Source organism: Mus pahari, chromosome 19, assembly GCF_900095145.1.
Source record: "Mus pahari chromosome 19, PAHARI_EIJ_v1.1, whole genome shotgun sequence".
NCBI classification, from domain to species: Eukaryota; Metazoa; Chordata; class Mammalia; order Rodentia; family Muridae; genus Mus; species Mus pahari.
Genome location: NC_034608.1, coordinates 26,960,615 through 26,987,401, shown reverse-complemented (window position 1 = coordinate 26,987,401; position 26,787 = coordinate 26,960,615). Strand labels below are relative to the sequence as shown.

Below are 26,787 nucleotides of genomic sequence, written 5' to 3'. Positions count from 1 at the left end.
CTTCCTTCCTTCCTTCCTTCCTTCCTTCCTTCCTTCCTTCCTTCCTTCCTTCCTATCTTCCTTTCTTTCCCTCTATGGTATGTCTGCTCCAGGATGATGGGGAAATGCAAATGATCTCTCATGACACACTCCATGTGTTGATGTGTGCATTTAGTATGTATGGGCCCTACCCTAAGAACCTGCACACCAAAGTGAGTAAGACAATTGGCAATAGTAAGACAGATTAAGTCACTCTGCTTGTCTAGGGGAACAAGCTCCCATCTTTGTAGTGACCTTCTCTCACAGAGGAGAGCAGGGCCAGGAGCCTTCAGGGAGGCAGCCTGAGAAGCACATGAACTGTTACGTGCAGAGAAGGCTAACTGGAGACAGAGGCAAGAAGGATAGGCATCTTTCCAGCCACTCAAGACTTATTTGCCCTGGGAATACAGATTTGTAATTCTGTTTAACTATTGTGGATCACAACAGCATCAGACACATGCATATTAAAATGCAAGGGTGAGTTTCCAATCCAAATTCAGTTCCTCGTCAGATTACCCATTGTCTTTAAATATTTCCTCAAGTTCTCTTCCAGCAACTTCATTTCCAATGCTCCACCTGTAATTCTACTTCATACACATACAGATTAATATATATATATAAACTTTCTTACAAAAAAATTGGCATAAAATGGTGACTGGATAAGTTTTCTTGTCAGCTGCTCTTAAGTTTGTATTGGCTCACTCATATGTGTTGGTGCCAACTGCTTACCAATATACACACACTGAAAATCCAGTACTACTGAAAGAGAAATTGATTTCAAGATTTCTCACCTATTAGGCGGTCTTTTGTCTTGTTGCTTTTTCATCTCTGATGACCTAAAGCTCATCTCCTCTTGTGAGTGGCAGTTTCCAAACCAATTATCCTTTGGTGGGGAGAATGAAGGCTCACACACACAGTGTTGTAGATCACTTGAAGGGCTCCCCATATTTCACCAAACTATAACTCTTATTTCATTCCAAAAGCCTTCTTGCCAAAATAAACTCTGATTATGGCAATAATTTAAATAACTTATGTTACAGTTTTTAAAGGAGAGGGAAGTACCAAAAAATATAGTTTACAAAATGGAGAATGGCTTGGAAGTCAAAATATTCTCTAAAAAGCTGAAAGCTTGCAAGCGAAAAAATTTTACAGGTTGAGTATAATTGGCCCTAAAGGGCTAGTTCCTATTTCTTTTATTATTGATAGAATGCATGGTTAATCAATTCATAATTCAAAGAATTTTGGTCGTAGACAAGTACAAAGGTGTTTTGAAGATAAGAAAAGATTATTTTTGAAATTTTGTGTGTCATCAATATTAGATCTTTATGCAATACCCTCTCATAATGTCTGTACTCTGGTGTGTGTATTTTCACCTTTGAACAGTTTTAAACAGTATTGTTTCTCTTTAGAGCTACAAAATTGACCTTTAGTATTGGCTTAGTGTTTCTGTTACAATTGTTTTCAAACACTGATAATTAAGAAAATGACAAGTCCTATACATGACTAATTTTTTCTGTTAGCTGCTATAACAAATACAACACATAAAAGATTAAAATAACAATGACATCATGTCAGAGTTGCACAGGATGCTTGTCCCAACATTAATGCTGATGATATTAATTGCAGGTGATATTATTTTGGCTCTCTTTAGTCATATCTCACTTTATCCTCTACACAAACTTTCTAAATATAGTGTTCACACGATGTATTCTTTTTGCCATTCTAAAAATCTTTACCCATGTCTTCATATTATACTGTGTGTTTCTTGCAGTCAGCATACAGCTGGATCTTTCTTCTCTTTCTCCATGCCACAGTTGGAACACCACTGACTTTTAGTTGGAGTATTTGACTCATTTACAGTGAATACAACTACTGATATAATTATGCTTATGTCTATATTGCTGCTGTTTAATTTTCTTATATTTCTAGTTGTCTTGTTTCTTCTTTTTTAATTAGATATCTTCTTCATTTACATTTCAAATGCTATTCTGAAAGCCCCCTATACCCTCCCTCTGCCCTGCTCCCCAACCCACCCACTCCTGCTTCCTGGCCCTGGCATTCCCCTGTACTGGGGCATATGATCTTCACAAGACCAAGGGCCTCTCCTCCCATTGATGGCCGATTAGGCCATCCTCTGCTACATATGCAACTAGAGGCACAGACAAATAAGTCTGGGGGGATACTGGTTAGTTCATATTGTTGATCCTCCTGTAGGGTTGGTCTTGTTTGTTCTTATCTTCTGTGTTAATCACACACACATGCACTCATATTTAGCAAAATTGTGAATTCTACTGATTTAAAAGCTACTATCCTTTACATTATTTATAGTGGCTGCTTTGGGGTAGAAATTAATATTTAATATAGTTTACTTAGAGTTAATATCATTGTATTTCAAAAAATTGCAAAACCCTTCAGTTGTATAGTCTTATTAATTTAGTCTTCAGATCCCTTCACCTTCCTCTGTTATAATAAATATCTGCATTCCATTCCAGCACGTTAGAAATACAAAAGACATTGTTAACATTATTGCTTTTAGTGATAAGTTGTTTTAAGAAACCAGGCACATTTTTTGTCCTGTTTTGTTTTTGTTTTTGTTTGTGGGTTTTTGTTTTTGTTTCTTGCTTTTGCTTTTGTGTTTTTGTTTTGTTTTGTTTTTGAGGCAGGGTTTCTCTGCATAACCCTTGCTGTGTTAGAGCTCACTGTAGACCAGGCTGGTCTTGAACTTAGAGATTTTCCTGTCTCTGCTTCCTGAGTGTTGGGATTAAAGATGTGCACCACCACTACCAGGCCCACTTATAGTCTTAACCCAAGTTTCTTTCTTCACCAGAAGCATGGCCTTCAGATGATAATAGGTTTGCTAGTGCTGAATTTAGTCAGGATTATGTTTATCTGAAAATATTCTTCTTTTGTTTCTTGGTGGTTATAGGTTAGGTTTTGCTTAGAGGACCTGAAAAATGCCATCTCATATTTCCCGGTTTGCATTGCTGATGCATAGCTCTTCTCTCCAAATTAAAGCATTCCCCTAGGAGGAAGAAGAAATGCTCATGGAAGTCAGCCAGCAAGTAAAAACTTAGGGGTCTCTGAGACTTAGATAGGTACAACTTCATAAGGCCCTCCCGCAGACACACAGGAAATAAAAAAATTGCTAGGGAAAGAGAATTTTTCAGTGAATCTGCTTTTAAAGTGTGCAGGATACTCTAGAAAGCTAGATTTTTCTGAGTTCCACTGGGGTGGGCTTTTGTGTAGTGTAGCTGACGGAGAGTTACCCGTGTCCTCTAAATACCCTCAGTAAACTCATTGACTCACAAAGGTAGACATGGGTGCAATCCTTTTGTTGATGTCATAGATATTTGGGGGGGGCAGGGATGGGAAGAAGATATTTATTCTCATATTTCCAGGGAATGTCATGTAGTTGTTTTCCTTTGTATGTGATCTTGTGTTCACATTTTCATCATTGTTCTCAAGGAGAACAAGGTCATGATGGCTTGTTCACGTTCTCACAGCAAAAGGCCAGAGCTTCCGTGCTAGAAAGGAAAAAGGTGTAGGGTTTATCTTCTAACCGTTCAGGAGGCTGGAAGGCTAAAATCAAGGTGTCCTCACAGCGCTCTGAGACGTCTCTCCTTGCCTTGCAGAAGGCCACCCTCTCGTGACCTCACATGGCCCCTTTGCCCACATCTTCTACTTCAGTGTAGAATCCAGTCAGAGGAAAGGAGACTCATCTCAGACAGCCTTATTTTAATTTAATCACTTCTTCAAACGCTGTGTCTGCAAAGGTAGTCACATTCTGAGTTCCTGGAAACTTTTAATACATGAGTTCAAAGGTGACCTAGTTCAGCCTACAGCACACACCTGAGAATATTCATGCATACATCTTTTTTGTTGGTTACTTTTGCTGCTGTTTAGAATGAAGAAAAGTCAGGCCATTAAGAAGTACTTATAAAACTTTAATAAGAGTCAGACATACAAATGGGCTTCGTTTTATGCAATGTTAACACAAGGGGATTACGGTGAGTAAGGATTCTCCTCCTGTCAGTTTGTTTATATGACAACAAATGCCAGAGTTCTTCACATTTCTTTCACCTGACCATTTCCTCTTCTGTCATGCTTGTATGTAGACCAAATACCAGATGAGAGGAATGGACATATTTACTTTTATTTGAGATGCTTTCATGCTGAAGATAAACAACAGCAAAGCAAACACAAATATCAAGACAAGACGTTGCTCTTGAGGTTATGATTGTGTCAGTGACAGTTTGAGGGGTAGGTAAATTTCAGAGCGCTTATTGGTTTCCCAGTATGTGCACCAAAGCCCTACAGAAGGTCTGCCGTGCCTTCAAGCAGCAATGCTAATGACTCACAGAAGATCATTCTAAATGAAACCGAACAAATGAAAAACATATCTACTAACTTTACAAACTTCTGGGAGAGGCCAAACTGTGGTAGCTGAATGCAGAGCAATGGCTCACTGGGGCTGGCTATTGGAAATTGCCTCTAAAGGAGACTGAAGTTACCTTTGGAGAAAATGAAGGTATTCTATATCTCTATGACAAGTATGCACAGTCCTGTTATATGTCAAAATTCAACTTGTGAATTCAAAAAAAAATAAATAAAGAAATGAAGTCGATGCTAAGGTCTTGTCCTCTATACTGAATAGTCAGGGATAGGACAGGGACATTGGAAATTTGTTCCCTTTAAGCCGACCTGGTAGACTTTCAGTTTATGCATTTTCTCTCTAAAATGCAGTAGATCTAGGAAGGGTCGGGATTAGTCAGACATATCTTAGAATAGTACTCTGATATGACTGCTTTCTCCCAAAATATCTCAATTGCTGTGTGCATAGAGGCAACTGTAAGGAAAGGACATGGCCAGGAATAATGTTTACCAGGGTTACTCACAGGAGGGCATGTCTGTGAGCTGCAATGCATTGGCCTTTGACTAGCCAAATGGAAAAATGAAGGTGTGGAGTATTTCAAGAGGCAAAGAGCTTAGAGCATAACTTGGGAGGATAATTTCCCATGATGCTCCTGTCTATGATTTCCATCTTTATTTGAGACAGACCAGACAACTGAATACCTCAATGAGTATTGGAGTTTCCATTGATATGTTTGGCTGCTCAGAGTTTCCGACTGTTCAGAAACCACTGTGGAAAAAAAAATCACGGTGGAAAGAAAGCAAATAGAATGTGACGCCCTGTGCAGGGTAGGAATTTCTGCTCTGCTAATAATAGAACTAGAAAGGCTTGCAGAAAGGCTCAGGCAGTGCGACACTTTCTGACTTGTTGATGTTATGTGTTGGCACATGTTAGAATCTGGAGAAATTAGCTCAAGAGAGTCTTTAGTATATGGGGCCCCAACACTCCACTGAGTAAAAACAGACTATCAACATGATAAATAAGTAGGTCTCTTAGATATTGTTGTCTTTCTATGGTAAATTACTTCTGCATAGTGTGTTAGAAGTATAGACTATAATCGGGACAAAGGATATCAAGGAATAAGGGGACTGGGAGTGTGTGGTTAAGGTGGAGTTGTATCATTAAGTAAGGAAAGTTTATTATTATTATTATTTTTTTTTAGGGTTTTCTGAGAATGCATCATGTAAAGAAGGACTTGAAGGAATAGGGGAGAGTGTGGTAGTCCATGAGAGAGCTCGTTCTAGGCAGAAAGCAGAAGGGGCCGAAGGAGAAGTTTACCTGACTGCTGCAGGGATAGTATATTGGCTGGCACAGTGGCATAGGATGAACGGAGAAGAATTAAGTTGATGTGGTAGAGGGAACAGAGCAGAGCTGTGAGAAGCAGATCATGTTCAGAAGCTGGGAGATCTTGTGCACAAAATAAAAGCCACTGAGGGGGTTTTAGTCAGAGGAATCACTAGGTCTGAAAAGCATGGGGCTCTCTGGTTGTTCCATGCAAGACAGACCTAAATAGTGACCGGATGCAGGAAGTGGGTGTTTTTGGGTGGTCATTGAGTGACTCTCCTGCACTGTTGTCTTATGTCCAAGGTGGCTCAGCTAGCAAGCAGCCCAACAGGGCTGGCTAGGACCAGCCTGTTTTTGTAGTGTGTGGTTTAAGCTTCTGTGTGATTTCCATTAGCGGCTTGTGTATATCTTACCACCCAATACTTGCTCATATTTAATTATAACACATTTTCTTTCTGAAGTAACCTCTCTTTTCAAATAAATGAGGATGATGCTTGTTGGGTATGGCTGAGCATGTCTTCAGGTTTTCCATTCATAATTACCAGCGTTTGCTCATTCTTCCTAGCTCATTGGCCACGACGCCACCACGAGTGGAGTCTCTTGCTTTGTGGTAAACCTACGTGTTAACTGTGTTTATAAGCAGATTTGCACAAACCCATGGAGCAAACTAACAATGTGTGCAATTTTTGGGGGTGTCGTTCCTCATGACGCTCTTGGCAGGATGTGAACCACCAAGGAAGAAGACAAGGATGTGGGTGGAGGCTCGAGCCAGAGTTCCCATCAGCGGTAAGTCCAGCGTGTATCTCAGCATCGAGAGTGACTCGGGTACATCCCTTAATTACCCCGTTCAGTCTTTGGGGATTAATATTTCTTTTCTTGCTGGCTGTGGACAGTCTCTTAAAAGGCTCAACTGAAGCCCGGGGGTGTTAGAAGTACTTCCTGTCTAAACCACCCAGGGCGGTGGGGTTACAGGCTGCTTCCTACCTCTGGGCGGTGCTAATGGGAGTACCCACTAATCCTCAGCCCCACAACCTTATGTGCCAGCAGTATGTTCCTGTGATGGAGAGCAGGCTTGGGTGGGCTTTAGGTTGCCTGGACTCCAAGAGACAATAGCTGCAAATCCCCATCAGTCAACTCAGCTTCCTGCCTCCTTTTGCGTGTTGATTGTCACATGTGTACCTGGTGCCGAGAGATGTCTTCCTACCAAGGACTCTTTCATCCTTAGAGTCTTGATGTCTGGTAGCTCTGGATTGCCTCACTTGTCCAAGGATACTCCCATAGAGGTTCAATTGTCACCATATACTCAGGCGTGTGTGTGTGTGTGTGTGTGTGTGTGTGTGTGTGTATGTGTGTCTGTCCGTCATTTTTGTGTAATGCTGAATTCTTTTGATCCCCTTTTTCTCTATCACACAAATTCCTTCTTGAATTTTACTGGATGTCAAACTTCCTCTAGTGATGTGAGAAATAGCCCAATAGTTCTGAGTAAAGAGTTTGAGGCCGTGATTGACGCAGCACAGCGAGGCCATGCGCTTCTCTGACAAGCTGTAAATCCGGTGGTGAGTTACAGGGTACAGGTGCTCCCACCGAGGGCTCTGACTAGATAATTTGTGAGCATCAGCTCATATATCAGCAGAGGAGCTTGTGGCTGGCTGGCTTGGGTTGCAGAAGCATCCATTCTTTGAGAGGATGTGTGTGTGTGGCTGGGACAGTGAGTTATGGCAGCCAATGGAAGGGGGATTATAGATGGTGCTGATGAAAGTGCAGCCGTCACTCAAACTCCTTTGACAGAGCCTTCCAATCAGGATTCCAATTTCTGGCCCTGGTGGATTATAGGCTCTTTCTATTTTTTTTTTTTTTTTTAAGGGTTTGTAGGGCCACTGAAGAGCAAGTCACATCTCCATCAATAAACCCTGACAACAAAGGTGCTTCAGATTTAACATATGTAAATCATGGGCATCACGTATGTAAATCATGGGCGCCACGTATGTGGGCACCATGTATGTAAATCATGGGCACCTTGTCTTCACGTGCTGTCAAATTGCTGGCTGTCCTGCAGATAAGCCCTGAGACTTTGGAATTACTTTTTGTGAGATTCAGGTACCTTCTGCCCCATTGCAGTGTGAAATAAGACTGGTTTTTAGACCGGAGAAAGGACAGGCAGCTTATTAATAACGTGAGTCCACACAGATTTCTAAGAGCTTCTTAATTTATTTCTTTATGTGACAATCTAGGTGGAAGTCACCCTGGTGTTTGGCATTTGAAATGAAACACCGAAGATGATTTCTTTCTCCACTGTCTAACTTTCAGTTTTAAAGGGAACTTGTCATATGTTAAAAAAAAAAAATTGTAAATGTTTCTTTGTGGGCATCTTTTTATGTTTGTTTCTTTCTTTCTGGAATCTTATTTAGTGGCCTTATGATAAGCAAGAAGAGGTGGTATTTCCAAAGATAATAATTATAGTAAAAACTGAGTGTTGGCACATGCCTGTAATCTGAGCAGTTGGGAGGTCTGAAGTTCAAGGTCATTTTCAGCTACACAGTGAGTCAGGGACTAGCCTGTGACACTTGAGACCCTGTCCCAGATTTAAAAAAACGAAAACTCAAAGAAATAGAAATATCCAAATCTCCCATTTCTTCCAAGGGGCAGATGGTAGATTTTCTTAGCAGAACATACATCTTCCCAGAGAGAACAAGATTCAATGTATGTGTAAATAGTGTCTTGGTTTTTTTTCTTTTCTTTTCTTTTCTTTTCTTTTCTTTTCTTTTCTTTTCTTTTCTTTTCTTCTTTCTTTACTAAAAGGATACACCCAGCACATTTTCAGTTTGATAATCTTTATTTTGCTTTTCAGTTAATATTGCTTTATTAGATTTTATCCCTTGTACCACATTGAGACCCATCACACTGTTATCCAAATTTCTGTTGTACTGGGGACATACTGCTCACTACCCTAATACCCCCGACCATATTCCCTTGGCTAACTTCTTCTTCTTTTTTTTTTTATTAGATATTTTCTTTATTTACATTTCAAATGCTATCCTGAAAGTTCCTTATACCCTCCCCCCACCCCTGCTCCCCTACCCACCCACTCCCACTTCTTGGCCCTGGCATTCCCCAGTGCTGGGTCATATAAAGTTTGCAAGACCAAGGGGCCTCTCTTCTCAATGATGGCTGATTAGGCCATCTTCTACTACATATGCAGCTAGAGACATGAGCTCAGGGGGTACTGGTTAGTTCATATTGTTGTTCCACCTACAGGGTTGCAGACCCCTTCAGCTCCTTGGGTACTTTCTCTAGCTCCTCCACTGGGGGCCCTGTGTTCCATCTGATAGCTGGCTGTGAGCATCCACTTCTGTGTTTCCGTGGCTAACTTCTAAATTGGTAACTAATTACATGCAGATAATTAAAGAATAAGCAAGAATTCCCACCATTAGGTAAAGTTGGGGGCCTGATGTTAAGAAAGAGAAAGCCAATTTCAAATCCCGATTGTTTGGGATAAAATTCCAAAGTTAGAAGTATCACAAGGCAAAAAAAAAAAAAAAAAAAAAAAAATCCAAGTATTAGAATTATACTCAGTAGCTTCATTTTCCCCCGTGGAATTTTATTTTAAGAGAATAAAATGTGGCCCATAAAGGTATCTGATCTCTCAGTGTGCGTTATGCTTCATGTAAATCAAATCCAGAAAATAAGTGGGGGATATGTTAAATGAAACCTTAAACATACCTGGGACCATCTTTTGCAAGGCACCTATTGCTGCTTTATCAATTTTCTTGGAGCGTTTATTAAAGTATATCTTTTGTTTTAATTTGCCCCCACACAAAGCAGCTTAGAGACGTTCAGGGACGAAGAGGGAGCTTCAATTAACCTTGGCTGCTGAGATATTTTATGTGCATGTATTATACTACAACTGGGTAATTACCTAATACCTTTTGTGAAGGAATTCTAATAAAGAATGAAATTGATTTATACATAATGAAATTCAGGCTCTTTGTTTCATTTCTCATCTAATTTTTTTATTATTATTAAAGTGGCTGTAAACTCTTATTTTGAGACCAATGAAAAAAGTTCCTAACTTACATAGAATATTGAAAAATTCTTTTATTATAATTTTATTTAAAAGTAAAGCCAGGCATACCTACATTCTCAGTACTTGGGATCCTGAGGCAGGAGGATTACTGTAACTTTTAGGCCAGCCTGACCTACACAGGGAGTTCTAGGCTAGACAGAGAGACATTGTCTCCATTAAAACAACAAATCAAGAGTTAAGCTACAGTGGGAGAAGCATCATCTCTTAAAAGGCATCAGATAAGCAAGACCTGAGCACCATTGTATCTCCTGGAAAGACCAGGCAGAAGGTCCTGTGTATTCACACATCTGATTCTAGATATTAATCAATCCGAAGATGTCTCCTGAATCTCTGTGCTTAGTATGTATTCATTTTTAACCCGCAGCTGTCATCGTAGCCGCGAGCTTCTGGTAGTCTAATAGGAAATGTGCCATTCCTGTCGAGCGGACCTGGAGAAGAAACGCAGAGAAGGCTCCTCGTGTTACTTGGAAGTCTGCACATCTGTACTGTAGTTTGAACTGAGAAATACAACTTAGGCACCAGGGCTAGCTAGCGTCGCTTTCTTTGCCCTTCCCTTTCTTCTTAGCTCATCGAACAGCTAATTAATGTCAGTTATCTGCTTGTCTTCCTGGAGCCAATGTGGAAGGCACATTTCTCCAGATCAGGGTGGGAACAGAGAAGGAGTTGGGCAACCGCTCACCCGCAGAGGGTTGTTTCTCCCCTCCCCCGCCCCCTTTACAAACCTCAGGAAACCTGTGAAGAAAAAGGCATTGTTTATAGCAGGCTCTCAGTAACCTGCAAAGGAAGTTCAGAAAAGCTTTGAAAAATTGTTGATGGGTTTCTCCTAATGAAAGACATTTAAAAATAAATTCCCTCATCAGATTTTCATCCTACGACTTTTTTTTTTTTGGTTTTTCGAGACAGGGTTTCTCTGTGTAGCTCTGGCTGTCCTGAAACTCACTTTGTAGAACAGGCTGGCCTCGAACTCAGAAATCCACCTGCCTCTCCCTCCCGAGTACTGGGATTAAAGGCGTGTGCCACCACACCTGGCTTTCATCCTACATTTTAAATTAAAGCAACAAAACTATGCTTTGTGTCCTACAAAGCATGGGATATAGAAGACACACAGCCAACCTAAAATGCACAATGAACTAAAGCCTCGAAAAAAATCCAAGGATGGAAATATGTTTTCAGACTAAATTCTTGATTATTTAAATTTCTTAAAAATAAAATCATAAAAATCAAAGAAAATTAGTATTGACAAATATTGAACTATTAGATATATGTTCCATAGATTTGCTTCTCTTGGAGTTTCATATAAGGTTGATGGTGAGCATATAAGAATATATGCAATACCAAATTCTAAAATAACTACAAATCTCTGTTAAAAACTAATTTTCTTCCAGTTTCTTGGGTGACTTGACAGTTATACAGCTAGACCCTTAGAAAGACCATCTTAAAAAAATATGTTCAGAGTAAGAACTTATCAGGCAAAGGTCCCCCACACTGTAATTATTGGATATTTTTCTTGCCTTTGAGATAAATATCTGGCTAAAGCAACTTTAGGGAGGAAAGATTTATTTTTGGCTCATGGTCTATAGGGGCACAGTCCATTATGATAGGAGCACACCAGGTGGGATCAGCTCCCAGTGGTGGGGTGTAAGTCGTGCAATTCTTTATGATGGGAAAGTCATAGAGGTGAGGTTGTCTCCTACCAGCAACAGATGGTGGCTTCTTGTTCACACCTGGGTAGGTCCTGAAGTAGTGAAAGTCCAATGCTTACACTTAGCTAGGTTTCTTCCTTTTCCTTTTTATTTGGTTGTGGTCACCAGGTCTTGAATGGTGGCACCTCCTGTATTGGGGCAGGTTTCCTCATTTCATTTATTGTTCTGTGAAAACATCCCCTAGGGGATTTTGTAGTCCAGTCGGCTTGACAATGAAAATTCATCATCACAGGGTTCTTCCCACAGGTATTACAGATAAGGTTTATGTGATGCTATGGTTAATGATACAGCAGCTGGACAGTCGCCTGCTGGACAGACAGTGGGGACACCTCTGTCAGAGGCACTGAGGATTCACACCTCCCTCTGTGCTCTACAAGGGGGACCTTTGGGTGTGGTTCCTGTTCTGACTTCTTTTTTATCAACTTGACACAAGCAAAAACTACCTGGAAAGAGGTAGTTTCAACTGCAACTGAAGATTGCCTTGATAAGCTGGGCATGGGGCAAACTCTGTGGGACACTTTTTTTTTTTTTTTTTTTGATTGTTGATTGATGTGGGAGAGCCCACTGTGGGCAGTGAAATCCCTAGGCAGGTTGTCCTGGATTATGCCATTGGAGGCAACCTCGTAGGGAGAACCCCTTCAGTTACTACTTCCAGATCACAGCTTTAAGTTCCTTCCCTGACTTCCTTCAGTGATGAACAGATACCTGAGAGTGTAAGAATGAAACAAATTCTTTCTTCCCCAAGTTGCTTTTTGTCAAGGTGCTTTAATAAACCAACAGAAAAGCAGACTACAACAGTCACCAAACAGCTGTTTCTGAATCCATGTATTTCCATAGCTAAGCTTGCTTTTATTCCTTTAGAAATAGATTGTGCTGACATCTCCCCTACCTCCCTCCTCTCCCCCTCCCTCCTCTCCCCTCCCTCCTTCCTCTCTCCCTCCCTTCCCCTCCCTCCCCCTCCCTCCTCTCTCCCTCTCCCTCCTCTCTCTCTCTCTCTCTTCTCTCCCTCTCCCTCCTCTCCCCTCCCCCTCTCTTTCCCCTCTCTCCCTCCCCGTCCCTCCCTCCTTCCCCCTCCATTCTTTCCTTTCCTTGCTGTCTTTTGTCTTCTCAAGGATTTGCTTTTCTCCTTTCCTTTCTACACACTTTACCACAACTGTTCCTCTTTCATTATGCATCTTGGATGATGAGAGTCATTGGTTCCCTTCTCCATTTATCTTCCATCTTTTCCCCATCCTTTTCCAGGAACCCTGTCTTAGTCCAGTAAGTTTCTAATACAATGAGAGCTCCAACTCTACCTTCAGCCCACACTTCTGCTCTGAGTCCAGGCTTGTGTGTGCAGGTACAGACTGAACATCGTCTCTTGGACCAACCCCTAAGGATGCTAAGGATGTCATCAGTGCTGATACTTTCTCACCTGCTCATCTCTAGCATCTTAGGGACCACATATTTTGTTGGTTCTGTCTTCTGAACAATTTTGAATCAGTCTATGGCTTTGCATTCTACTAGATCAACCTGGCTTGCTACCTGCTTTTGTGAATACGATTCCACTGGAACACAGCATTCGTGCACAGACACACAGACACACAGACACAGACATAGACACACATACAGACACACACACACACACACACACACACACACACACACACTATCCTTGATTTAGTAACTCTTGCTGATTATTTCAATGTACTGCTAAAGGGACTTGCTGCTTCAATCACAAATCTAATTGTTACATTGTTACAGTGAAAGTTACATGTAACATAGCTCTTGACAGCTGTTTTCAAGGCAGTTCTAGTTAGCTCCCTGCTGACTTCCTTAGCCTTTGGGCTAAAATCTGCTCCTAAACGTGCTACACAGACCACACATCCCCGAGCTTACTCTTTTACCTAGCTACCTAGCTTCATAGGTGGCAAGATGGATCACATTGTTTTCTAGAACTTATGCACATATGACGCCTCATGTTTGAATACAGCCCCTGCATCAGATGCATCAGGTTGGATTCATTCAGGATTTCATTCCTGCCTCTGCCTGTCTGCCTTCCCTCCTTCCTCCCTCTCTCCCTCCCTTACTCCTTCTCCTTTGCCTCTTCCTCATTTATCTCTCTCTTTCTCTCTCTCTCTCTCTCTCTCTCTCTCTCTCTCTCTCTCTCTTTTCCTCCTACCTTTCCTCCATCCCTTTTGTTCCATCCATCCATCCATTCATCTGTCTCTTTCCTGTTGGCTCTGAGTCTCAGGTAAGCTGTACTTAAGCATATCTCTGAGTTCAGAGACTGGATATTTTCACTCCCCTGAGTCCTGGAGTGTTTCTTTCTTTCTGTTCTTATACTAGAGCTGCCTACTGCGGAGAGTGTGGTAGTTCCACTTCAAACTGTAGCAAACGACTCTTATGTTGCCATGTATAGAAGGGTACTAAAACAGGAATCACACAGGCATACAGGCAAGAGAAACAGAGAGAGAGAGAGAGAGAGAGAGAGAGAGAGAGAGAGAGAGAGAGAGAGAGAGAGAGACAGAGACAGAGACAGAGACAGAGACAGAGAGACAGAGAGAATACCAGGGGAAATACCAGGGAGACTGAAGAGGCAGATTAAGGTACCTGCATGGTCTGAAGATTCTGTGTGAGGGAAACATAGTGCCATGCCAGTAAGAACGTGAATGAAAACATACTATCTCCCCAAATACCACAGACAAGACAGACAGACCCATAAGACAGAATTCTGATGTGATGCACAGCCATCCTCTGTTCTGGTTCTAGATGTTCCCTGCTGATGGCCCCTTACTTTCTGTTTTTATACAAAGCTGCAAATACAAGGTTCATGTTACTTCTCTGTGGAGCAGGTGGCCTTAGTAATTTCTGCCTTTTTGTCATTTCTGTCTATCTCAGTAGAGGGCCTTGGGACAGAGCAGTGGTGTCCTATCATGCTCCCTGGTCATTCTTTAAGCTTACTATCCACTGGAGCAGCAGGGTGGTGGGGGGGTGGAGGGGGAGGGGGGTGCGGTGGGGATGGCAAGAGTACTCAGAATGATCTGGAGACTACAGATTCTATTGGGGATACTCTTTCCTGCAAGTACCGGAATGTGGACAGCTTGGTATAGTCAAGCCTTGTTTCTCTTAGTGTGCTAGAAGTAAATTACTTTTTTGTGCATGTTTTTATGTTTCCAGACGGCAGGCTGGAGAAAGAATTCAGCAATGCAAAGACGACCCCATGGTAGCAGCTCTCTGTACACAAAGTCAGATTGCTGCAGGCAGTTAATATAATTACAATTATAAAACAGTCTGCTCACAGAAACATTTTCTTACTTCTGATAGTTTCTTCTTCAAATCAATATTAGGATAGCATATATATATATATATATATATATATATATATATATATATATATTATTAGTTCACTTGCTCTGAGTGTGTGTTGCTAAAATAAAAACTGGAGCTTTGCTCTCTTTTGTGTGCCAGATCTATAGCAAATGTCCTAGTTTTATTTCTGTTGCTGAAATAAGCCTTCCCCCTCCCCCTGTTATAAAGCAACTTAGGGGGAAAAGGGGTTTATTTTAGCTTCCAGCTCCAGGCAACTGTCCATCACTATGGGGGAAGCCATAGCATCAGGAGCCCAAGGCAGCTGGTGACATCACCTCAATCGTCAGGAACAGAGAGAAATGAATGCATGCACACCCAATTGCTTAATGGTGATAGGCTCTGTCTCCCACTCTTATACAGGTTAGACCCATTACCTAGGGAATAGTGCTGCCCACAGTGAACTGAGTCTTCTCACATCAACAAACTTAACAAGGACAATCCCCACAGATGTTCCCATAGGCCAACCTCATCAAGGCAATCTCTCCCTGAGACTCTCTTCCACAGTGATTCTTTTTTTTTTTTTTTTAAATTAGATGTTTTCTTTATTTACATTTCAAATGTTATCCCCTTTCCTATTTTCCTCTCTGTTAAGACTACTACCGTAAGTGCTCAACAAATAGTTGTGAGGTCAATTATCAAAGCATGTAGCCACACACCAAGTCAGTGTAATTACCAAGGAGGCAATGGCACATGTATCTTTTTTTGTGCGTATAAAGATTCTATGTGCGTATAGAAAATAAGAAAAACAACCCAGCACAATACACACAAAGCACCACACAAGGGATAAAAAGATGTACAAACTAGATGATGATGACCAGAGAAAAACCCTGATGTAGAAACCGAGACCGCTGTGTCAGGGGCCTCTTCGCTCTGCAGACAGTCATCCCATATATAACATTGCCATCGATCCAAGGATTCCACCACATTTCTCCCCTAAGCCTGGCATTTCATCTCTTACTTAAGGTGTAAAAGTAATTTTCATTTCAAGGGCAAATTAATCATGTCCCTAGTATAATTTAGGCAAATAGCTTTATTTTATTTTATTTTTTGGTAAAGGTCTGTTATGAGTTATACATAATAATATTATGATTTTTAAAAATACATAATTTAAAAAAATGAAAGAGAGGTGTACTAGTGGCATCTCTTTTTCTGATCTCTCTCTCTCTCATATCGCACTCATATTCAACAAAATGTCCTGAAGGTAATACATACTGCTTGTGTCTGCAGCCCAGAATTTGCTAGTTAATTAAGAAAATATCCTGGTAATTAATTTCCTGACTGCTTCTTATCAGGGGCCAGGCAAACTGTCAAGCTCATGTTACAGAAGAAAGTTTTGTTTCAGTTATTGGTATTTATTAATCACTTCATTGATTTTAGAGTGTGTCCTAAAGAATGCTGAAACGTGATAACTCTGGCTCTGCCAGACTCCTTACCTTGAGAACGTTATGCGAGACTCTAGATGAGTGAAATAAAATGATGGGTTATAGGACACTAATTTAATGTGTGCACATGGGGAGAGCTGACTTCCAAAACAGAAAAACAATGCCAATTCAGTAATGTTATGAAGGCTGGGTGCTGCTATGTTATGTTATACAGAATTCATTTAGAGTACAAATCGTCTAAATCATGTGTATGTGTGTGTATATGTGTGTGTGTGTGCATGTGTGTGACTATGGGTATTTGTGTATGTGTGTGTCTGTGTGTGTGTGCACATGCATGCGTGTGTGTGTGTGTGTGTGTGTGTCTGTGTGCATGCATGTATGTGTGAGTGTGCATGTGTCTGTGTGTGCTCCCACATAATCCAGGGAGTAATCAAATTATTCCTGGTACTGATAAATCATAAGTAAGTCCGTGTGAATGAGATTTCTTGACGCTTACTTGGGACAGGCAAGTGATAAAGTGATGTTGTTACTTCAAAGATGCTCATGGAATGTGTGAGCATCCCAAGTTCTATGGTAAGGAAAAGTTATAATGATTATTATGCTTATTATAGATATTATTTTGGTGTTTTTGAGATGGGGGACTTGTTACAAAGTCTGGTTTGCTCTTGGTTTTGTGATCATGTTACATCAGCCTCCTGAGATGGGCAATTCCATGTGCAAACAGTTCCTGCTGCAAGGAAAAAAAAAAAAAAAGAATTGGACTGCTCTGGAAATGAGGTTGTCAATCAGCTGGCCTGAGAAGTCGAAATTATCCTGGATTATCCAGCGAAGTCCAGATTAAATCCTCATGGTACTTGTAAATGGTACTTGGATACAAAAAGCATATATATATCACATGCACGTGCACACACACACACACACACACACACACACACACAGAGCAAGAGAGAGACAGAGAGACAGAGACACAGAGAGACAGAGACAAAGATACAGAAAATTAACAAATTTCATGAGCATGGTCATTTGACTTGAACAGAAAAGAAGAAATAGCTACACACTGAAAAATCACGCAAAGGCAGCCTCCCATAGACCCCCAGAAAGGAATGCAGCCCCACCAGTGCCTTGAGTTTAGCCAGTGAGACTTGTCAGTGTCAGACAAGTAGACTGCAGATGGAATTTTCTTACGGAATCTTTCAACAAATACATGCATGCCAGTTTTGATGTACATTTCACAACGGAGAAATCTGAGACTCTGAGACTTGTAGTTGATGTTCAAATGCCCAGAGTCATAGGCAGAGAGACGTTCATGCTTAGGCCTGCCTGGCTAACGTGATCATTTCTCTTTGGTCTGTCCTCTACACAGTCTTCGTTTTCACAGGAAATACCACTTGAAGCAGTGGTACTTCCTTAAGACCAGCAAGCAGATTCCCCCCTCCCCCCAAGATTATGTAGTACTAACACAATATGTGACAGGGGATTTTCAGGTGTTTGAGAGGAAAAAAAATAATTGCTTTCTGTGAACCATCAAATGCCTATGATCTTGCTTTGAAATTTCCTAAGCAGAAGTGTTCTTTCATTTACACTCTGATAATATATTCCATACTCTGGAGAAAGCTTTGATTGGATTCATATGCATTTGTCTCTCTGAGATTTTTACTTTTCTCATAGATGTCTTCTTTATTCTGGAATCCTGAGGAGGCTTCAAGAGAATCACTACAATAAGCTTTAAAGGTGCAAACATCAGAAAGAGGACTCAGTGGAAAGACTTGGGTGGCTCTTGGAATCCAAAGGAAGCCGATCAATTAGTCCGTGGGAAGACGGGAACCGGAGAAACTTGGTATTTTATTTAAAAGGCTTTTCATCCTTACTGGGGGCTGATCCAGAATAGTAAGGACACTCAGGGATGCTCTCAGTGTAAATCACAGGATCCCCTTCACCCAGAACGGTTACACAGACTAAACGAAATGAGGGACGCATAGCCCAGCCTTACATGTGCTCCTGAGAAATGTCTGAGCGGAGGCTGAAAATGATAATTGTAGAAGGACTGTCAGGGCTCACTGATGGAGCGCTGGCCGCATCCACGTAAACCTTGGGGGCGCGCAGCCACGGAGGCAACTTCCTCATGAGGACCAAATTGAAGACGATAATGACACTCGATGGGGGAACTGCCACTTGGAAGACACCAATGGTACACTGGTGGAGGGTATAAAGTGCGGGCTCCCTGAGAATTAATAAATGAGCTTGCAGCGGCGTTCTCAGGCTCACTCTGACATGCTCACCTGCTCCTGGAGTCTGTGCCGTGGATTCTGCTCCAGTGCTGTACATTCAGAAACTTGGGAAATCATTCCTTGACATTGATTTGGGGACACGCACGTTTCATTTCTTCCAATGTATGACTCACCATAGGAAATGGTTCCCATTTAGCATAAACAGCCAGCGGGGCCCATAAGAGTGAAGATCCGGTCTGCTTGCAGCTGCTAGTGGCCTGGGACCTCAGAGCCTCACAAAGGCTTCTGGTGGGTGAGGATCGAATGGCATCTCTAACCTACAAGTTAGCAGATCAACCGTCTGATACAGTCAGGTTGGTAGCATTTGACTTTCATCCATCTCTCTTTGACTCTGGGATGCAAGCTGACCAGTTTAAATCCACTTAGCTGTGAGTGTTGATAAGATCTCGACCTTGGCCCAGTGGCCTTAGTCGTATAATTTTCTTTTCTCATATTCATTTATTCATTCAAGTCGTTTGAATGCCATGTTATTCTGGTTTCCATCTTCCTTTTCATTCTTTTCCTGATGGCTTTTGTTGAAAACCCAAGCCAAAGCTTTTAGTTAACCGATCCTTCCTCTGAAGAGCTGACGGCCCATAAGGTTAGAATTGTTTTATTGCAAAGGCAGACAGTGGAAACCACAAACACACAGCTAAGAATGTCTGGCAGAGCAGGTGACTTCAGAGATGAATGAGTAGATAGACGTCTCCAGTTTTCAGGCTTTATGAAATGAAGTGGAGCCATTATTTTTCGAGAGTTCTCTAAAATTGTTTTGCTTCTTTTCCACAACGATGGGATCAGTATTGCATATCAAAGAACGTGATTTCAAATGGGTGCAAACACAAATACACGATCAATTACTTTATTTCCTTTTTTCTTTCTGAAGTAGCAAATGTTTTGTGAATCATGAAAGATCAATTCTTCGTGCCCTTGAATTGGATCTTGTCATCTGAATGGAAGTCTATCTCTGTGTGTGCATGTGTGTGTTTGTGGGGTGGGGGTTCTGAATAGGGAGTCTGAGGGGGTAGGGGTCTGCATGGGCATGGGAGGTCTGTATGGGCATAGGGGGTCTGTATGAGGGTGGGGGTCTGTATTGGCATAGGGGGGTTACATGAGGGTGGGATGGGGTCTGCATGGAATGAGGCTCAGATGAAGTGGCAGAACTCTTAATTCTGGAAGGTTTTGTACCTAGGCAGCAAAATAGAACATGCTTTAGAGCTCTGACGTCTTAATTAGAGGGGTGTCAGAATGGATACTTACTGAATAAAAGATAAGGCTTTGTTATTCTTCTCTGATAAAGTATAAGTCCTGTGTTTGACTTGCTTTAAGAATTATACTCAGATGTTCCACATCAAAATAAACACCCCAGTGACCAAAGCAGGGAGAGGACATTCAGGGTTTTAAATCTGGGGATGCAGGCTCTAATGGCTTTACCAATGATCAACAATGGTGCCATGGGGGAATTGTCCTGTGTGCACCAGCTCTGCTCTGCCGCTCGTAGCTTCTGCTAGCTTCTCAGGGCTGCTGCAGCTGCACCTTGCTCACTGAGAGTTAACTTTTCCTCAGTGGCAGAAACAATAAGAATGTGGGCACAGAGCATCTATAGTTATGACATGACACTGACATAGCATCCATGCAGGTGTGGGGAAGATCGGCTCTGCCCTGGTTAAACCAAACAGCAGAGTTCCAAAAACCAGGTAGAGGAATTTAAAAAGATGTTCTGTGAATGGATTGTGCCACCTTCGGCCTTCAGGATGAAAGTTGTTTATGCTTAATACAAAATTTCCTCCCTTGCTAAAATGTGTGGTGCCTGTGGCTATCAGCTGCTGTGTCAGTTTCCAGGAAGAAAAAAAATTGGCTTGCTGTGGCATATTGCCTATTTCTTACCAAAGTATTTAAAAGTACTAGGGAATTTTTAATTGCTGTAAAGGTGTGTATTGTGTGTGTGTGTGTGGGGGGGATACCCACACTGGGAACATCTTTTTCCAAGAAAATGTCAAAAGTTAATTCGCTTAATTAAAAGTCTGAGTTACAACACCTAATTTTTAATTGAATGGGAATATTATAATAATTAAAGACAAATAATGTTTCTGAGCAATTTGGGATTAACATTAGACTTAGAAATTTAATACTGTGCAGCACAACTGATCAGTGTCTCTATGTTTGGGGAATCTCTGTTCTGTTTTCAAAAGCGGCAGGTTTCCTAGGCATGTCTGCTTGCATGGAAAAAGAGCTGAAGCTCTCCACTCCTGTTGGCTCTGGTCGTGTGTGGTCATGCTATAACTCATTCTTTATGGTGTTGAATGTAAATGTTGAACACGGTTGGGGTACAGATTTGTATTACATGGAGTGAGTTTGGGGTGTTTGGCTGTTCCCACGATGATTGAGAGTCTCATCTAATTCTTTCTGGGAAGCCCCAAATGGAATGGGATGACGAGGCATTGGAAAGGGAAAATGTCAGGTTAGTTTTTGTCACCTTGACACATCTCTAGAGATATACAGAAAGAGGGAATCCCAGATGAGGAACTGTCCTTACAAGATTGACCTGGGGACAAGTCTATGAGGTATTTTCCTGATTGTTGATTTATGTGGGAGGGCTCAGTACGCTGTGGACCGTGCCATCCCTGGAGAGGCAGGCCTTTTCTGGATAAGAAAGCCAGATGAACTAGTCAGGGTGTAAACCAGGGATATTCCTGCATGGTCTCTGTTTAAGTTCCTACCTCTAGGCTCCTGCTTTGAGTTTTTGTTCTGACTTACCTCAATGATAGACTGTAATATGGAAGTGTAAGCTGAAGTAAGCCTTTTCCTCTCCAGTGGCTTTTGCTCTGTGTTTCATCTCATCAACAGAAAACCAACTAAGATGTTACAGCCCTAAAACTAATTGATACAGCTGTTAGCACTTGGAAAGGCCTTCAGCCTTTCTCCACACCTGACCTGGGTAGTTTTGTGTCAACTTGACACAAACTATGGTTATCTGAAAGAAGGGAATTTCAGTTGACAAGATGCTTCCATGAGATTCACTGTAAGGCATTATATTAATTAAGGGTGGAGGGTGGAAGGCCCAGCCCATTGTGGGCGGTGCTGACGGTTCTAGGATCTATAAGAAAGCAGGCTGAGCAAGCCGTGAGGAGCAAGCAAGTAAGCAGCACCCCTCCATGGCCTCTGCATTAGTTCGTATTTCCAGGTTCCTGCCCTGTTTGAGTTCGTCTTGATTCCCTTCAATGATGAACTAAGATGTGAAAGTGCAGGCCAAATAAGCACCTTTCTTCTCAACTACTTTGGTCATTGTACTGGCTGGTTTTGTGTGCCAACTTGACACAACCTGGAGTTATCAAAATGGAGTTTCCCTTGAGGAAATGCCTCCATGAGATCCAGCTGTAAGGCATTTTTCTCAATTAGTGATCAAGGGTGGAACGGCCCATTGTGGGTGGTACCATCCCCGGGCTGGGCTGGTAGTCCTGGGTTCTATAAGAAAGCAAGCTGAGCAAGCCAGTAATAACATCTCTCCATGGCTTCTGCATCAGCTCCTGCCCTGTGTGAGTTCCAGTCCTGACTTCCTTTGGTGATGAACAGCAATGTAAGTGTGTAAGCTGAATAAACCTTTTCCTTCCCAACTTGCTTCTTGGTCATGATGTATGTGCAGGAATAGAAACCTTGACTAACATAGTCATGGTGTTTCATCAAAACAATAGTCCTAATTAAAACAAATGGTACAGGGATATGGGGGGTTTTTGCTGTGACAGATCTGAATATGCTGTTTTGGAAGGACTGTAGAAGGATTTTGGAACTTCGGGCTAGAAAAAGACATTGAGTGTTGAGAGATTAGTGAGCTGTTCTGTAGGATCTTGGAAGATAAGAATATTGGGAGAAGTGTATATGATGGGAGTCTGGCTTATGAAGTTTCAGAAAGAAGCAAAGATTCTACCGGGCCACGTATGTGAAGAATCTGTGGTGCCTATTCAGCTGGAGGTGAGGAAATATCAGTGGTGATTAACACAAGACCAGAGCTGATAAAGTAAACCCCTTGCTTTGTTGGGACAATGGATGCTAGTCAGCTGGAGGTAAGACATTATGGGTGGGTAAGAAGAATCAGCATCGCTGAGTTGATATCTTCTGATACATGTTTCCTGAGGATCAGCACACAGAAGCTGTGCTCTAGGGTCAACCAAGGCTGCACCTTTCACTGGCAGCCAAACTTGATAGTATTAGAGTCACCCAGGTAGTGCTGGCTTTGAAGGCATGAAGGGGTCATGGAGAAGAGCAGGTGAGGCTTGGCACTGTGGCAGGGTTGGAGTCCTGAAGAGAACCCCCAGAGAGGCTATTGGTGAAAGCGAAACCCATTTGCTGCAGAAAACTCTCGTATTTTGGAGATGCCAGTACCATGGGATGACTGCCAAGGGCAGCAGCAGGTGTGAAGTGGAGCTAGACTGAGCCTAGGAGATAATCTGTGTTTTAGGAGTCAGAGGACAGAGCCCCTTGGAGGGACCCAGAAGACTGTGAGTGAATCCCAGATAATTAGGAGTTGAGTCATTTACACTGTGGGAGTTTGGTTTTTGCTTTGTTCAGATTATAACTGCCACTTGGTCCTTTCTTCTTGAAGTAAGGAAGTATTTAAAATTTTTATTTTATTTTATTTTATTTTATTTTTTTAACTTTACAGTAGCCCACAGGTCAGAGACTGAATTTTAAAAGACTTTGGATTTTTAAAGAGAATAGATTTTTTTTTAAAGATTGTGGAACTTTTACAATTTGAAATATTTTAAATTATGTTCATATTAATGTGAGATCTTGGGGATGGATAAGAAAGGAACGGTTGTGGCTTAATACTGGTAATGTTTATGTGTTAAACTGCAAAGAGACCAGTTGTCCTGGGTAGCTTTGTGTTGACTGGACGAAAGATAGATAGGAGGGAACGTCAGTTGAGAAAATGTTCTAAAACATCTAGTTGTAAGGCATTGTCTTAATTAGTGGTTGATGGGGGAGGGCCCAGTCCATGTGAGTGATACTATCTGTCTTAGTTAGGGTTTTGCTGCTGCGAATAGATACTGTGACCAAGGCAATTCTTATAAGGAGAACATTTAATTGGGGCCGGCTTACAGGTTCACAGGTTCAGTCCATTATCATCATGGCAGGAGCATGGCAGCATCCAGGCAGGCATGATGCAGGAGGAGCTGAGAGTTCTACAGCTTCATCTGAAGGCTGCTGGCAGAAGACTGACTTCCAGGCAGCTAGGATGAGGGTCTTAAAGTCCCCACCCACAGTGACATACCTACTCCAACAAGTCCACACCTCCTAATAGTGCCACTCTCCTGGGCCAAGTATATACAAACTATCACCCTCGTCCTGGTGTTTATCAGAGCACTAGTAACCCCAACTAAGACACCATCATTAGTAGTATGAAGCTGAACTTTATATGCCCCACATAGGGGAACGCCAGGGCCAAGAAGTGGGAGTGAGTGGGCAGGGGAGCAGGGCGGGGGAGGGTATAGGGGACATTTGGGATAGCATTTGAAATGTAAATGAAGAAAATATCTAATAAAATAATTTTAAAAAAAGTAGTATGAAGCTGGCACATGGGGAGGAGCTGTCTGCCATGAAAAGGTAAAGGCCAGTGACCCTTGTAGGTGAAACATACAACTGGAAGTGGGGAGTGAAGTCCCTGTATCTAGATCAAATGCCAGATTACATCACACCTTTGCCACTGAGTTATTGTAACCCTCACAGCTTTTTTTTTTTTTTTGGTTTTTGGAGACAGTTTCTCTGTGTAGTCCTGACTGTCCTGGCACTCACTCTGTAGACCAGGCTGGCCTCGAACTCAGAAATTCACCTGCCTCTGCCTCCCAAGTGCTAGGATTAAAGGCGTGCGCCACCACGCCGGGCTTCCTCACAGCTTTTTAAGGCAGCCGTCTTTAAATGGGGGAAGGTGATGACGGGGTCTCTGTAGGTTGAAAACTCACCAGCAAATCTCTTGACTTTCTTGACACGCCATTCTCCTGACATAGTGTAGGCTATTGCCTTCCGTTCACTCTGTTCGCTTGCTGTGTTGATGCGCACACCCAACGAAAGCACAAACCTGTGCCAATTAGTAGCCAAACACTTGGACCCTGAATTTGAGTTTAGAAAGGTGGCCGAGCTTTTGGATGACGGGTGTGTCGTATCTGTCTCCCAGTTCAGTGCTCAGCTGCCCAACAATATCCTCTTTAGAAATGGCAAACGGGATAGTTGGATATCAGAAATAGTTATTTCCAGATCTTCCTAGGCAAGGCACACAGAGGTCTGGGGGAGGGGGGAGGAGCTGGTTTCTCAGGAGGGCTCTTATGGGTAATCTTGTTAGGAAAGGCAGTAAGATGATTTAAATGCCTTCTAAGCAGTGGCCCCTCCCTCTTGATACTTTCAAGGCCAGTAATCTGGTCTTTGTTTTATTCCAGGGCTGCCAGCCTGACCACTGATAGGTTTGGCATGCCGCTGATGTTGGCAGCAGGCTCAAGGCTGTCAGAAGCCAGCTTGAATGGACGTTGTGCAGAGACGCCAGCCTCCTGTGCGTCAGAAGCCAGCTCTGATCTGTATGGAGCCAGCAGGTCCTTTTCTTTCTGTGAGGTGTTGCTTTTCTCACAAATCACAGTTTCTGACTGGAACATAATCTATGGAAGTACTGTGTCCGTCACACATGGAGATATGAAGCACAAGGAAGACTCGCCATGCAGAGATCAGTAAAAGCACATTCATCAACATAATTTGTGTGTGCGAGGTACTATCTACAAAGGTTCTGGCCGAATTATTTCCTAAAAATTCAGCCCTAGGGGCCTTATTGAAAGGGTTAATACTTTTCCTACTGTGCTCCGAGTTAGAACAAAAAAAATCTCTTAAATACTCAATTAAAATTTGAAAGTTTTTGTACATTGCATTTGTAATTTTAGGACCTTGTCTCTTAAGCACAGCAATGAGCATAGATTTGAGTAATAAATTCAGAAAAATAATTTTGTTTTAGACAGGAATGAGAAAAAGGCATAGATTGGCCTTTAAATGGGTTATGTGATTCACTGATGCCTTGGATTATTAAGAAACCAGTAAACTGAAAAAAAAAGTCCACAAATTATTCATTATCTTTCTCCCACTGTCCCTTGCCAAAAAAAAAAAAAAAAAAAAAAAAAGCTGAAAAACATGTTGATCATACAGAGTCAGTCATTCCCCAAATACATGGTCATTTTCTTGGAAGAGGTAATGGCAGCAGGTTGTTGATTACAGAATGTGGATTGCAGTAAGTTATGCTAACATTTCATCTAATCCCTTCAAAATTAAATAAATTTAATGCTAATAAAACTCCTTTAGTGAGTTGTCTACCGACCCCATGTGGGTCTCAGAGGGACACTTACAGCTGCATTTGGGATCCCAATAGAGGGTGAGATTATTTTCTCAAGTTTCAGGCTTAAATAAGCCGAGGATCTTGTTGATTCTGAGCTGAGGCTGCGGGTAGTCGTGTGAGGATTAGCGGAGCCATTTTGGAAACCGTTTCGAATCAGGTTAAAATGAGTCTCCCGTTTATGGGTTCTCTGGCCTTCTGGTATGTGTGGTGTGGCAGACATAGCACACTTAGGGTCTGTTGTGAACCTATTTAAGTCAGTAGTAATTCCTTGTTAAATAACCAAACCTTTGGGGGAATCAAGCTATAATCCAAAATAAACTAACTTTGGAAGGTCACGTATGTCTGACTGTTATGAACTCTTGTGAAATGGCTCGCAAAGTGATTAGAATTTTCCTCTGACAAAGGCTCACTGTGAAAGTCACAACTCCCTATAAGCAATGCTCACTTTAAATAAAAGCATCTTTGCTTTCTGAAGATTTGAGGGATTTTTTTTCTTTGAGATTACTAAACCAAAAATGCTTTGAACAAAATACAAATACTTGCTAAACTAGGAAAATCTTGGAATTGCATGATTAAAATTTCCTAATTAAGTTAGAAAATTAAAAATTTCAAAATATAAATTATTTTAATGTTAATACATATAAAAAAAGAGTAATAAAACCAACTTGCTAGCAATAATAGCTCTTTTCCTATAGGAGTCTCTTTATGAATACATTCTGAGACAATAATTTCTAGAAAATTCCATTTCTGTGGCCCCAACTGGATATAACTGTTCAGAAAATAAAACCCTTTGCTTGCCAATAGTTGTGAACACTCAAAATAATATGATATGTGCCTCATCCCAGCAAATGTGGACTGCATTTAGTTGCACAAGGAGAGTCTGTGGCTTAAATACCATGTGTGGCTGTAAGGAAGTCGGGGCTC

The 26,787-nt window shown here is 41.7% G+C and overlaps 1 long non-coding RNA gene across 1 annotated transcript in view; it reads left to right on the top strand.

The window, feature by feature from the left end:
* The window catches only part of LOC110337170, a 406,848-nt gene that overhangs the window by 38,404 nt on the left and 341,657 nt on the right, over nt 1-26,787 (top strand). The window contains exon 2 of the long non-coding RNA XR_002381249.1: nt 24,929-25,078. This is a non-coding gene — a long non-coding RNA (uncharacterized LOC110337170). The remainder of the gene's footprint in view (nt 1-24,928; nt 25,079-26,787) is intronic.